Below are 13,756 nucleotides of genomic sequence, written 5' to 3' on the forward strand. Positions count from 1 at the left end.
GCTAAACAGCTATGTACTGGTAATTTCTAAAAGACATCTGAAGGCAGCCCTGTTCAGAGATTTTAGTGTTTGCTGTTGTGTTGTATTTTTACTATTTTTTTATTGGGAGCCACCCAGAGTGGCTGTGGCAACCCAGTCAGATGTGGTTTTTTCCACAAAATTGGTGGCAGTGGAAGAATAAAATAGTGGTGTACAGGTCAATAGTCTGTGAAACGACCGGGGGCTCTGTACAAATGCCACAATGGGGTTTTCAGGAAACAGGTAACCAGGAAAGCTGTGCAATGCAGACAACTGAAGAGATGGTTTGCAGAATGAAAAGACACACATTAATAACCCTCGGCAACCCTTGGGAAGCACCAAAAACACAGGCAACATATGCAAACAGTATTAGCAAGAAGAGAAGTCTGAATCACAAGGGAATCTCCATGTAAATAGTGGTGGGTTTATCTTTAAAATTAAGCTCTCCACCCAAACTTCCCCAAGTTTGAAAATAAACTACAATGCAGTGAAAGTCATATTCTGTTCTTATGCATGAGGAACAACAGCATCAAAAATAACCCAGAAGAAAGGAAGTATAAAGGTGAGGTATAGGTAACTTATATTATTACTGATAGCGCCTGTTGTGTGTCTGTTTTGGTTATTATTCTGAACCAAGTTTAAAAAACAATATTTCTGACACCTCTTTATCAGCATACAGAAATAATGCACAAAGGAAACATTTTAAAATGCATTGCTAACAGTTATACATGTGACTCACAGCACCTACATCAAACTAGAAACAGAGTACTAAGTTTTAACTTCCTTGCCTTGCCTTATCATTTGCTTAAATCTGAAACTTGCTCACATAAGGTTTTCTGTTGCATGTTGTTTTTTATCATCACATTTTCACATAATTTAAATTTAGTTACAGTGGTACCTCGGGTTACATACACTTCAGGTTACATACGCTTCAGGTTACACACTCCGCTAACCCAGAAATAGTACCTCGGGTTAAGAACTTTGCTTCAGGATGAGAACAGAAATTGCGTGGTGGTGGCACGGCAGCAGTGGGAGGCCCCATTAGCTAAAGTGGTGCTTCAGGTTAAGAACAGTTTCAGGTTAAGAACGGACCTCTGGAATGGAGAGGTATACCACTGTATTTGGTTTCTCTGCTGCCTAAACTGTCCTTCAGATTTAGTTATAACACTGACAGCATGAGCATATTTTCATTATCAGTACTCTAATCAGCCTTTCAGTTTGTGTTAAGGTGAGTGGAATTTCCTGATTTTTAAAAATGCATTAGCAGCGTCCAGGGGGAATTGGCAAAATGACAACTTTTTGTGTCTGGATTTTTACTTCTTGGAATATGGCAACCCTACATTACTATGTATGAAATGGGGAATGAAATTCTACTTTGTTTGTAATGATCTGTCTGCAAAATGAGTCCTGCTTTTACAGGACAAAATGTATCCATTGTTCCTGCACTTTATGGAGGAGTTCACGTCTGGCTTATGGAAAGGGATTGTCTATGGGATTATGGCCCACCAATCCTGGCTGCAGTTTCCTTTTGCTAGGGAAATTGCTGGCTAATTACTCAGAATGGGCAGTCTCCAGTGATCTCTCCTCCAAAAAGGAACTCAAATTTGAGTAATGCTGACCCTGGAGCTCCTCACTAGTTGGGAAGATGAAAGGGAGCATAACAAGAACATTGCATTTATTTTCCAGAGATGATTATGTGATCAAAAACTGGAAATAGGTTCAGAAAATATCCCATAGACACACACATTTGGAAAAACCACAACAACAGGATGAGGAGAAGAATAAAAACCCTACAGATAATCTCCAAGTCCTTGAGACAGATAGCATAGCTGATGGTAATGTGATATACTTCCTGTGCCTTTAATACAGAAAAGAGTCACAGGCAGAGACCGCAATATGGGGCCCAGAAGAGGGGATCTATCTATGACAAAAAGTACACATAGACAAAATCCAAACTTGCATAATTCTGGAGGCTGTACTTTTCGTGAATAACCCGTGAGCTAGTGTGATATCCAATGTGAATCACTATTATTTTGTCAGAGTTTAGGTTAGCTCTTTCTGGAAGGGCATCCTGGTGAGAAGGATAAAAGTATAGTAGTGTCAGTATTACTCTAAATAGAAAAAACATTAATAGATAACACAAACTGTGAATAAAGACAACTGGTGACTAACAGGCATCATGTGGGTGAGTGACCAGCACAAGAACCAGTGGGTTGTTGATGACAAAAGTTCTTGATGACCCATCGAAGAGGAATCTTGGGCCTGGGCAGACAGAGGTGCTATGCTGATGGTATATATGCTTGAGGTGAGAGGGAAAGAGTGTATTTCGCAAGTTGTACTTGGAAGAAGAAGGGAGAACAAAGATGGAGATCCATCTTGGGCAGGTTGGCTGAAGGCTGGCTGGGAGAGATGCCTTGCACGTCTGGGGGGACAAGCCCTTCTTGAGATGACAATGCTGTAAGATCTCTACTCCCTCCATGCAGACTGAAGGGGTAAATCTGTCTCTGCTACATCTTCAATTCTCCAAAGGAGTGCAGACCCTGGATGAGTTCCTGGAACCTCCTGGGAATTTTTCACCGCTCGGCAAAGAGTGATGGTGGAGCCCAACTTTTGTAATAGTATTTTGTTGGGGGTTGCTGGTGTTCAAGAGCATACTAGAAATTTAGGTTTGTTCAATTAAAATGCTCTGTTACAACAAACCCATTCTTTAAAACAACTTTTTATGGTTGGGAAAGAGGTGAGGAAATGCACCGAAAAGTCTATGGTTATTAATAAGAAGACTTTATTATCATTATTATCAGCCTTTGCACAGCAAGGCAATTTACAAACATAATAAAAACAATTAAAATGTTTTTAAAAACAGTACAAAACAACAACGGAAAACAGGCTTTAAAGCAATGCAAAATGAATTCCCAAAGCAGAGACCTTTTCATCCAGCTGGAAATGCTTATTGAAATTGAAATATTTCTAGTTGTTTCCAGAAAGGGCAGATAGTGTGCATTGTGAACAGGAATGGTGTTCCGAGGAACAGGGAAATCCATACTGAAAAGCCCTGCTCCACGTAGAGCTTCTGATATAACCACCACACACGCAAATCAAAATGAATTCAGGATGAAAGTTCATTGTGGTATAACCACCCCTCAGACAAACCAGAATGAATGCTCCTTAAATACCAGACATATTCTAATCTCTGTGCAAGCAGGATAAATGCTCAAAAAACAGTTCATCTGGAGGTGCCCTTTGTTCACTTAACCACAGAAATGCAATTAGGGACAGTATCATCCCCTGTACTGGATATTTTCTTCCTGCTACATCAAGGAACACACGTGTTAATCATCTCTTTGTCACATCCTTGTTGACAAATCCTGGAAATATCTGGGGACCAAAAGATGGAGCATAAGAATGCTGTTGGGTAGCTGGCAACTTCTTCAAAGTAATATGAAAGATTAAAGGAAAGTCACGTTCACTTGTTTGGGGAGAAAAGGGGGAAGGTGCTGTCCTGATTTCAGTAGCTCTTCCATTTGTGCAATGTTCTAAAAAGAGGAAAGATGGTCCTGTCCTGCCCCACTCTACTTTCAGGCCAAAAGAGCAAAGAATGGGGGAAGTTGGAGAACTGCCACTAACACAACACCATGGAAAAACATTGCAAGGTAGGTTGCTCTCAGACCTTCTCCTCAGCCTTCTAATCAATCTACGAGTCATGAATGGGAGCTAGGATTAGTTGGCCTACTCCTCCTCTGGGTGATCATGCTCCATCTCTGAAACCACAGCAGCAGAAGACATAATGTGCTCTTGTGGGCACATTTTCCCTAGTGTGAATGGTGCTTCCTATCCCTCTACAGCAGACATGATTAACCTGTGGCCCTCTAGATATTTTTGGATTCTAACACCCAAGAGCTCTAGCCAGCATGGCCATTAATCAGAGTTGATGGGACTTGTAGTCTGGCAACATCTGGAGGTCAAAGATTAGCCACCTCCACCATCCAGGAGAGGGCACCTCCAGACATTCTTTTTTGTGTGTGCATTCATGATTATATGTGTTCTTGTTGCTATCGGGACAGCCATACACAATCACATTTTCAATATTTTTAAAATGCCGTAGACTCTTCTTCATTGGAGGTTTTCAAACAGAAGCTGGATGGTCAACTGTCATGGGTGCTTTAGTTGTGATTCCTTCATTGAAAGAGGTTGGACTAGATTGCCATTGTGGTCCCTTCCAACTCTACAATTCTATTACAGTGGTACCTCAGGTTAAGAACTTAATTTGTTCTGGAGGTCCGTTCTTAACCTGAAACTGTTCTTAACCTGAAGCACCACTTTAGCTAATGGGGCCTCCCATTGCCGCTGCACCGCTGGAGCATGATTTCTGTTCTCATCCTGAAGCAAAGTTCTTAACCCGAGGTACTATTTCTGGGTTAGCAGAGTCTGTAACCTGAAGCGTATGTAACCTGAAGCGTATGTAACCCGAGGTACCACTGTATTCTATTATTCTATGCTGCTTCATTTCCAATCAGTGCATATCCAGTAAGTAACTTCTGAAATCCTGTGACCTTTTCTACCACAAATGTTCTGACTTTGGTTTGGCTTTTGTTGCACGATAGCCCCTCTCAGCAGTGATAGTGTGGTAACGAGGGGAAAGCACTGCAGAATAATCTGAAGAAGAATAAGTCTACCTCTAACGCACTGTTGTGTCAAGCAGATGATGCAGAATACACATGTGATAAAACACAAGCCTGGAAGCGTCCAAGGAGATGCCTGTGCATGCTTCTCTCTGTGTTTCTTGCTCTCTCTCTCTCTCTCTTTTGCATACACAAACACACACTCACAAAGCAATGAGGCCATAGCTGTGTGCCTGTACGCAATAAATTGAGACACCTGATTTATACAGGTGGCGACATTTTGCTTTCCATAGCAAATAAACTGTGCAGAATGTGAAGGGAGTGGATTAATGTAGCAACCAGACAGTCTTGAATTTAATTATTGTAATTTGTTATGTCTTTTTATGATGTTCAAAAGAATCTGTGCAAGCAGGTGACCACAGATTATCTTTGATCTGTGTTCTAGACATCACAGACCTTTGCAGAAAGTCTGAGGTTTGCATAAAATAGGTCAAATTATGCCATTGTCTTTCATATGGGCTTGACACATGTACTGTTGTAACAAAGATTGATAGAGAAAGAGGCCTCAGTCCATGACTTCCCTCTGCACATTAATACACTCTTTCTTACCCCTGCCCAGCCTCCAAGTCACCCAGCTAAAATCAATTGCTTATTAAAGTTAAAATTACTCAGGTTACAAACTTTAAATTCTCGGAATGATTGAAGAATCCAGTAACAGTAATACTATCCAAAGAATGAAACAGATGTTGAAATTCACCACCTTTGCACACTTTATTAGTGGGGTGACAGAATGAAAGTCTGCAGGTGCAGCTTCTCAAAACATGAAATCGCAGTGAAAGCAGGAAAAGCAATAATTGCTCATTTCCTGCAGAAAGCCTCTCTTAGGAAAAAGAAGATTGCATTGCTATCAGTGGATGACATGCTACAATTCTTTTTGTTTCATGAAGAGGAGCAGCACAGGCTCGGGCCATTTTCACACTATCCCACTTGTAGCACAATAATATAGTTTTTCTCAATTTGGAATTGTTCTCATCCTCAACAGCCTCCATCTAGATTGATTCTAGCTCTTGCCATATATAAGGGTGGGTATGGTTCTGAAATACACATTTCTATGACATGGTCAACTATCATGAACATATTTTTTTGTCATCATAGCTACAGAATGACAGTTAATATATTCTGGGCAGAGTAAAAGAAGAGTAAAGCCAACGGAGAGTTGCTTGGCCCAAACTGGGCAGTTGTCTTTGGTGCACTTTCTCAGTTTTGTAATGATAAAGAAAACCACACCTCTGGACCTTTGATACAGAAGCTTTTTCTCTCCATGAAATATTGCAGCTCTATCCTTAATGCTCAGGAGTATATTACTGTCCTTAGGCATCTTTGTGCACAGTGTCTGCTGGTTGTATGGTTGGGATATGGGCAGTCTTGGGGGCAAGAGGCTTTGCATTAATGCAGACACAACAGCAGCAAGTTGGTCACCAGCAGGCTCCAGAGCTCTTGATTTGTATCATTCAGTTCTGCTGTCCCCATTTCTTAGGGTCAGCCGTTATTACCCGACAGCCATCCTTACTGTCTGTAGCCATTACTGTCCATATTTCACCTGCAAGAATACTGCTTTTACTGCACATTTCATCATACATGTCATGCTCCTCTCAGTGTGAAAAGCATTCTGCATTTGTCACCAGAGAGGTTGGTGAAAAGGCAGAGGTACAAGCAGATGGGAATTCACACACCTTTGAAAAATGCCTCTCTTAATGAACGACTATTGTGATGTTGTATCAGAGTGAAGTAGGAATATGCATGGCTGGGTGGTGTACTCAGGGGAAATCCTGGAGAGAAATTTCCTAAGTTTCCCTTAAGGTGAGGAGTGAGTTCTTTCTCATCTACCTGTGAGGGTCTGGTTAGGGATTAATGTAGCCTGTAGCTATCAGGCTACAAATGAGGGGGGGGGGTGTTGTGTTGTGATCCCAGCTGCATAAGGCTCTCACTTCAGGAAGGAAGGCCAGTAGGAAGAAGTCATGGTTGCTGGTATGCATCTACTCTTTCTCTAAAATTATTGGAGGCACAGCAGGTAAGGGAAGGCCGCTGACATTTTGCTAGCAGTTTTCCTGTTGCCTTTATCAGCCACTATGCCTTTTTTTCTTTATTGTATACAGGCCACTGGGGGCCCAGAAGTAGAGGGGTGGTTGTTTCATTCTGCTTGTGGGAAGACAGTATGTCTTATATAAGGGAAGTGGTTGTATGGGGGAAATCTGTTCTGGGTGACAACTGCAGGGAAGGAAGCTAAGCTTGGTAGCAGCACACCACTAAGTAAAGTTTGTTCCATCTAATGCAGTCCCCATGCATGATTTGTAATCTTGCAAATTCTATAGGTAGAATGTGCTGTTTTCACTCTTAAACCAACCAAAGCAAATTAAAGCACCATTTTTTCAGCGAGAAGCTTCTCTGCTCTGCCTTCATCTTTGGGCAGGGAACACGTTGTTGCATCATTAGATAGGGTGAAGGAGCATGACAAAAGTCAATGAGGGAATCTGTCCAGACTAGTATGACCAGCATGTAATTATCCTGATAGTGAGATGCAATGTTCAGAAAAGTATTTTTGGTTTCTGCACAAATTAGGTTGTGGTGTCCCCCTCATGCCTTAATAGTCATTTTCTCATAACCAGGATCATCCCCCCCTAACCCTTGCTCTCATATAAGTCCTCGACCGTTATCTCCTTATTAGTTATTTAGTGAACTAAAGAAGTAGTTGTTGAGTTGTCAGTATTGTAAAGTAGGGTAGTGGAGCATTTTGAGGGCTTTCGTTTGGTTCCATGAGTCAGATAAATTGTGCTGGCTACTGTGTGGTACATGAGGTCAGGGCTACACACATATATAGGCAGCTTCTCAGAAACAAAGTTGGCTTCAGTTAAATAATTTGAAAAGAAATTTCTCGACACAAATTGGTTTACCAAAGGGTCATGTGAGTTACTCAGCTATTCACGTGTGAATTAAAGTTAGAACACAGTTTGGGTGAGTGTCCCCCGACCAAAAGAAGTCTGAAGTGGGAATGCCAGCAATATAGTAACCAGTGGGGGATCTCTGAGGTTTTTTGTTAACAGATATAGTAACTTTTTCAGTCAGCTTTTTCATTTACTGATAGGTATCGGCTTTCTCACAATTGAGAAATTGTCTCTAAGCCTTGGTTAACAAAAGGATGCAGTGGGCCTCCCACAGTTACCTCTTCCACTTAGCTGATAAGCACTTTCCCATGTTACCAGTGTACAGTAAGTAGGAAGCCAATGGCTGAGAAACCATTTTACGGCAGCAACTCTCAAACAGGGTACACATCTGCACATGTAAAACACTATGATACAATTTTAACAGGCATGGATCCCTTCCCCAGATCCTGGGGACTGTAGTTTGTTAAGAGAGTTGTCAGGAGACCTCTGCTTCCCTCACTGGAGAGCCAGTGTGGTGTAGTGGTTAAGAGTGGTAGACTCGTAATCTGGGGAACCGGGTTCGCGTCTCCGCTCCTCCACATGCAGCAGCTGGGTGACCTTGGGCTAGTCACACTTCTTTGAAGTCTCTCAGTCCCACTCACCTCACAGAGTGTTTCTTGTGGGGGAGGAAGGGAAAGGAGAATGTTAGCGGCTTTGAGACTCCTTTGGGAAGTGATAAAGTCAAATATCAAATCCAAACTCTTCTTCTTCTTCACAGAGCTGCAATTCCCAGAGCTCTGCAGGAAGATGAAGATATGGTTAAACCACTCTGGTATTTGTAGCACCGTGACAGGAATAAGAGTCCCGTAACAACTCTCAGCACCCTTACCAAACTACAGTTGTCAGGATTCTTTGGGGAAAGCCATGACTATTAAAGTGGTAGAGTGAAGCTTTAAATGCTAAATGGTGTGGATGTGGCCAAAAATAGTGTCAATGTCATATGGCATGAGGGTCAGCAGAGGCTGTGGTGTCTTTAGGATATATAGCTTTATTTACACATATATACAACCCAAGCATAATATGGAGGGGCTCACAGAATTAACACCCCAACAGATCTTACTTCTCCCTTGGTCACAGGGTTGGTCCACACTTCCTTTTGTGCCATGCTTTGAGGCACAGGTCCATGTTTCCCCCAGGAAAACCTGCCTTTCACCACTGAATCGGAACAAACGGCAATTGGGCTTTCAGTGGATTGTTATTTGCTCTGAATCAGTGATAAAACATGGGTTTTCCAATTATTCTCCACAGTGTCTTCAACTGCTCAGAGGTTTGCTAGATATTCACCAAACATTTGCTTTTGGTATCCTTAACTTGCATATTCATATCCGATCGATATTTCCTTTCAACATTTGATATTTGACAGTGTTTCATACTTGTACAAGCTGACATGGGCAGCTAACATGGACAAGTAGCATACAATGTTTGTTGACTTTAAATTATATTTAGCAGCTGGCCACACTTGTATGTTTTAAATATGTATCAGACATCAAATATGTAATATTCAAAACTATCAGCAGTTTCCAGTAAAGTTACATTGACTCCGTTTTGGGACGGATGGGGTGGAATTCACAATTTAAAAAAAATGTATCTTGAATCTGAAATATCCCATCCAAACTTTTAGTGGCAAAACTGGAAGATTTATCAGATTTTTGAATTTGTTAAAATATTGTGTTGACAGTTTCCTCTGTATTTTATTACTTTATAATATTATGAAGTTTTAATGATGTCATTGTACCTCATCATTATACTTTTCTATGAGTTGGAAGCTTGTAAATAATCAAATAAATAAATAAATAAATAAATAAATAAATAAAGCTCTACAATTCACTTGCCCACCTGACTATTTCACCCCACACCTATATTCCTGGGGTAGAATTAAGTGTCACTAAAATACAATTTTCCATCTGTGGCCATTTCTGTTTACCTGGTAGAACAATCACCCCTCTCCTATCCTGCATTTTCCCAACCATCCAGAGTGAATTGGTGGGGAGTGGGGAAGCAGCAGGGAGAGAACATTGTGCTACTGGGTGATCCTGCATTGGCTTCTGCTAGTGCACCAGATTACAGCAGTTTAATCTGGGCCCTGGGGACTTTTCCCCATATAATTCATCATGTGCTAGATGGAAATCAGAGCACAGGGTGAAGCTGTTACAACAATCATTTTGCCATGCATACAGAATTTAGAGCAGGCCAAGGAACATGAGCTAAGGCGCAGTATTGTAACGTATGCAAGCTTTTAGTCGCATATCTTTTAACTGTCTCTTTCTGCCAACTTCCGATTAGTAACTCATTATTTGTCTTGGCGTATTGGTGCTGGTGAATGTTCCTGGAACAGTGTTGTACTGATGTTGTTAGATAAAGCAGTAAGTGAGTGCCATCGTGTTCACACTGGCTAGCAGAGCAATTTTTAGGCTAGGCCCATTGTGTTTAAATGGCATATTTCATACACAGGTGGTGACCATTTCATGTAGGGGTTCCGTTCCTGGCCCCCGCGGACATTAGCAGAACATGCATAAGCATGTCCCACCCCCTTATGCCCCTCCCCCTTATGCCCGTGTTACACCCTCTTCTGGGTCCAAAACGACCTGCGCATTGGCGATCACATGTCAGCTGGTCACTCCTAAAATGTTCACCACCCATAACTAATCTAGATTAACATCCAAATAGCTTTGGCAAACATTTCAAGATTAGAAAATCTGTAGTAATTAGTGAGCCCCATTGGCATTATATAAGAGAACAAGGGAGGTGTTCATGATGAGTTCTGGCACCTCTTTTTCTGGAAAAATAGCACTGGTGCTATGTATTAAATCACTAAGTCATCTTTCTCAAAAACTATGCAACGTGATTTACATTAGATAGCATCAGACAAAATTTGACAACCATCTGCCATCACAGCAACAAGCAAAGGTACTGCTTATGGTCAAAATGTGTTTGCAACAATTTTACCTGGAATTGCATCAGCCATATGCAAACAAGAAACTGGTGCAAGTACTGAGAATTTAGAGGATTCTGTTGAAAACTCAAGTTGTTAATCTAATAAACATTTATTGATGTACCGTATTTTTCCATGTATAAGACTAGGTTTTTTTAAAGCAAAAAATTAGGTTTAAAATTGGGGTTTGTCTTATACATGGGTAGTGCTGAGGGGTGTTTTCTTAATTTGGAGTCCCCCAAAATAGGGGGCGTCTTATACAGGGGGCATCTTATACATGGAAAAATACAGTAAATTCTTCCATAAGCCCTCTGGTTAGTTTAGGGTGGGGAAAACTGCCACCACTATACATGTATGATGGGGAAGCATTTGATTTTACTTCCCAATATCACATGCTATTGTGGTTTGGAATTTAAAATATGAGTTGGCCTGGGTGAGTCTATATGACGGTGTTAGTTATATACCACCATAAACAAACAGCATCAGAGAAGACCACAGACTTGTCTCATCAAACAAGCTGGCTACCACTTCTGCCTTTCATGGGGAATATTTTTAACTGGGAGAGAATTTAGGCCAAATAAAAATATGCTGATTATGGATGACAACTTTTTTCACATCCTTTTGATTGTAAGCCTGAGGGCAATGGCCATCTTACTAGTGTGTTTTTTTTTTTTTTTGTTTTTCTACACCACTTTGAGGTCTTTTTGGCTAAAAAGCAGGTTATGAGTCTATGGCCATACTACCCTGAACCCGCCTGATCTCGTCTGATCTCGGAAGCTAAGCAGGATCAGGCCTAGTTAGTACTTGGGTGGGGAAAAGCAGGTTATGGATAGGAAGCATAGGAACAAAGGAAGCTACATTATTCTGAGCCCAGCCATTGGTCCATCTAGCTCAGCAATGTCGGAACTGACTGGCAATAGTTCTCTGGGGTTTCAGGCAGGGGTCTCTGGGCCTTACCTGAAGATGCCAGGAATTGACCTTCAGGATGCAAAGCAGATGTGGTGCCACTGAGCTATGGCTTTCCCCCATGGTTTCAATCAATTATTCTAAAGTGGCATCAGTGAGAATTTTTTCCTGCTCAGTGCGAAGCAGTGGTCTCTGTATGCTACCTTGAGCGCTGGAAAGCCAGCTTATAATTTTTAAAACAATAGTTATGGTGCAAATGAAGAACTCATTGCGCATTATCAAATAAGTAGGTTTGTTAAGAACTGGAAATCCAGTGATGGAATTATTTATTAAATTTGTATGCCGCCCTTCATCTGAAGATCACAGGGGCAGTTTACAACATAAAAATACAAAATGAAAATACAAAATACTTGATAAAACAAAAGCCAAGCAAACCAATAACCTCCCCTCCCACAGACACATTTTAAAGTCCATAGAATGTTAATCAGCCCAATGCCTGGTTGAAGAGTTTTCGCCTGTCACCTAAAGATGTGTAATGAAGGCGCCAGGAATGTAGGAAGGAAGGCGAAAGGGTAGAGAAAAGAGGTGTTGGGTTGCACTAATACTCTAGTAGAGGAGTAGCCTCGATTTACTTTATTTTGGGATACATTTGTATGTAGCCAAATGGCGTTGCTGAAAAACCAGAAGTGTTGATGTCTGCTAAACATGTGCTTGCTGGTTTGGATATATTTTCATTACTAAATAGAACACAGGGAATGGGAGTAAACCTGGCACCCGCTCTCTCCTCCCCACTTTGAGGACTTTATTCCCAGTAGACTCACTTTTGCCACTGGAAATAACTGGGAGTGGGGAATTAAAGTGTGCAGTGCAGCGAAGCAAGCAGTAGAGGGGGAGTATTTTACTCCTGTCTCCCATCCATTTAGACCATGATCCTAACCCCCACTTACACAAGAGTAAGGTCCATTGAATTAATGTCTGCTTCTGAGTATGCATGGTTAGGATTAAAGGTAAAGGTAAAGGGATCCCTGACCATTAGGTCCAGTCGTGACCGACTCTGGGGTTGCAGTGCTCATCTCGCTTTATTGGCCAAGGGAGCCGGCGTACAGCTTCCAGGTCATGTGGCCAGCAGGACTAAGCCGCTTCTGGCGAACCAGAGCAGCACACGGAAACGCCGTTTACCTTCCCACCGGAGCGGTACCTATTTATCTACTTGCACTTTGACGTGCTTTCAAAGTGCTAGGTTGGCAGGAGCAGGGACTGAGCAACGGGAGCTCACCCCGTCGCGGGGATTTGAACCGCCGACCTTCTGATCGGCAAGTCCTAGGCTCTGTGGTTTAACCCACAGCGCCACCCACGTCCCATGATTAGGATTACGTTGTGATTAAAAAATATATATAGACCCACAGTCTATTTTTATATATATTTTTTTTTTTATAATATTTTTTATTGCTTATTTTCCAGAGTCAAAATCCATCATCAATTTACACAGCAAAAGCAGTTTTACATAGAAAAGAAAAAATTAGAAAAAAGAAAATTCACTTTTCCACATCTTTTTTCATATTCAACTGGACTTCCCCAAATCTTCCATCCCTGCATTCTTTACAATAAAAGAATATTATACAGCAAATTAATACCTTGTCTCGTATGTTTTTGTACTTTCATCTGTTTATATATTCTAAATTAAAACTTTTCACCGTTATAACTTAGTTTCAATCATTTTCAATTCTCAATACTGAAGCATGTTTTCCTCAAAACTTAGCAAATTCTCAACTTTCATATAGCTTATAATGTTTTTGTAGATAGTCCTTAAATTTTTTCCAGTCTTCTTCCACTGCCTCTTCTCCCAGGTCTCGAATTCTGCCCGTCATTTCGGCTAATTCCATGTAGTCCATCAGTTGCGTGTGCCACTCTTCCAGTGTGGGTAGCTCCTGTGCCTTCCAATATTTAGCTATAAGAATTCTTGCTGCTGTAGTTGCACAGTCTATTTTTATAGCCAAACAGTGAGTGTGTCTTTAGCAAACATACTTATGTGTCATTTGGTCCTATGCGTTTTAGTTCCAGAGTGATTTAATATTTGTTGTGCTGTACTATCTAAACTTTGCTGTACTGTCTGAACTTTACTTATTATCACTTTGTTTAAAATTGTATAAACTACCCACCAATCCAAGTACAGTGGTACCTCAGGTTAAGAACTTAATTCGTTCTGGAGGTCTGTTCTTAACCTGAAACTGTTCTTAACCTGAGGTACCACTTTAGCTAATGGGGCCTCCCACTGCCGCCGCGCGATTTCTGTTCTCATC

The sequence above is a fragment of the Podarcis pityusensis genome (assembly GCF_964106645.2).
Source record: "Podarcis pityusensis genome assembly, chromosome: 6".
In the NCBI taxonomy this organism is placed as follows: Eukaryota; Metazoa; Chordata; class Lepidosauria; order Squamata; family Lacertidae; genus Podarcis; species Podarcis pityusensis.